The sequence below is a fragment of the Orycteropus afer genome, unplaced genomic scaffold, assembly GCF_000298275.1.
Source record: "Orycteropus afer afer isolate SDZICR_OR568_19922 unplaced genomic scaffold, OryAfe1.0 scaffold00042, whole genome shotgun sequence".
NCBI lineage: Eukaryota > Metazoa > Chordata > Mammalia > Tubulidentata > Orycteropodidae > Orycteropus > Orycteropus afer.
The window spans coordinates 4,895,027-4,896,523 of record NW_006921629.1 but is presented as its reverse complement, the minus strand read 5'-3'; the positions used below and the strand labels follow the sequence as shown (position 1 = coordinate 4,896,523).

Genomic DNA, 1,497 nt, shown 5'->3' with positions numbered 1-1,497 from the left:
ATCCCATCACAGAGTCGCTTGCCAGTCATTGTAGGGAATGACTACTACCAGCTGCCCAGCCAAGTTGATACCTGACCTTAACTACCACACCACCCCAAACAGGCATGGATAATGGGATTTACGAAACACCACAGAATGGAGGACAATGGCTAGAAGGGCCACATCAAGCAATTCACTGCACCAGAAAACCAGGAATTTTAATTTTAGGCCTCCTAAATTTAAAGTGTCAGTAAGTTGTCCAGTGAGAAGCTTGTAGGACTGGAGGACTAAAGGATACAGACATTGGAATTGAAAGCAAATTGCTAAGTATAATAGTAAAGTTGATGAACCTAGAAAGGCAAAAAGGTAAAAGAGCCCTGTGCAATGTACTGCCATTCTTGTTTGATAATCCAGGAAAAGCAAGAGCAAAGTTGAAGGGATACATTGAAAAACTGATTTGGAGAACAAGTTACTCTTTTACAAGTCCAGAAAAAGAAATGTACGTTTAAAGTTTGTTTAGACAATTACCTTTATTACTCAAAGGCTCATCTCTTAGAAAATTGTTTCTATAAACGTAATAAATACCTGTATCCCATCTTCAAAAGGCCATAGGGGAGTTCTCTGCCAATGGACCATTACCTAAAGCAGTGTTATTGAAAGTCACCCTTTCCAGACATAATCTCTTCATAAACATGACAGTAGAATAAACTTATAGAAGAGGAAATAAAAATACCCATATATTTTTGAACTGAATGTTTAGTATTGTATTAATAATGCCGTCTACTATTTTGAACAATCAAATTAGCAAAATAAAAAAAAAGAAAACGTTCAATTCTGGCAGGGATATAGTGATAAAGGCAGTTTCATATGGTGCTTGCTGGGAGTAGCATGTGGCCCAACCCTTCTGAAAAGCAATTTGGCAATATTCTATCAAGAACCTTAAAAAATGTTTATCTGTTTGACCAGACAATTCTACTACTAGTTATTTACTTACCTTACATGAATAATCAGTAATGAGAACAAAGATTTTGATATAAAACTATCTAGTTATTTAAGCTCTGGTTGGGAGTTCTGGTGGCATAGTGCCTAAAGCATCTGACTGCTAACCAGAAGGCTGGCAGTTCAAACCCACCATCCACTCCTCAGAAGGGAGATTGGGCAATCTACTTCCATAGTGATAACCTTGGAAACACAAGGTGAGTTCACTATGAGTGCGGATCCGCAGTGAATTTTAGGTAGTGTAGTGATTTAAGGTATTTGGCTGCTAACCAAAAGGTTGATGGTTTGAAGCCACCAGCCACTTCACAGACAAAAGATGAGGCAATCTGCTTCTGTAAAGATTTACAACATTGGAAACCCAATGGGGGTTGCTATGAGTCGGAATCGACTCGAAAGCAGTTAGGTTTGGTTTGGTTATTAGTGTTATTTATAATAAAGAAATATTGGAAATAATTTAAATGTAGAATTAGAAAATGTTTTAATAACCGGTGTTCCAACCATATGTTGTTGTTGTTGTTA

At 37.3% G+C, this 1,497-nt stretch overlaps 1 protein-coding gene across 1 annotated transcript in view; it reads left to right on the top strand.

Moving 5' to 3' along the window:
- The window catches only part of NF1 (neurofibromin 1), a 388,569-nt gene that overhangs the window by 164,401 nt on the left and 222,671 nt on the right, over positions 1-1,497 (top strand). The window lies entirely within an intron of this gene.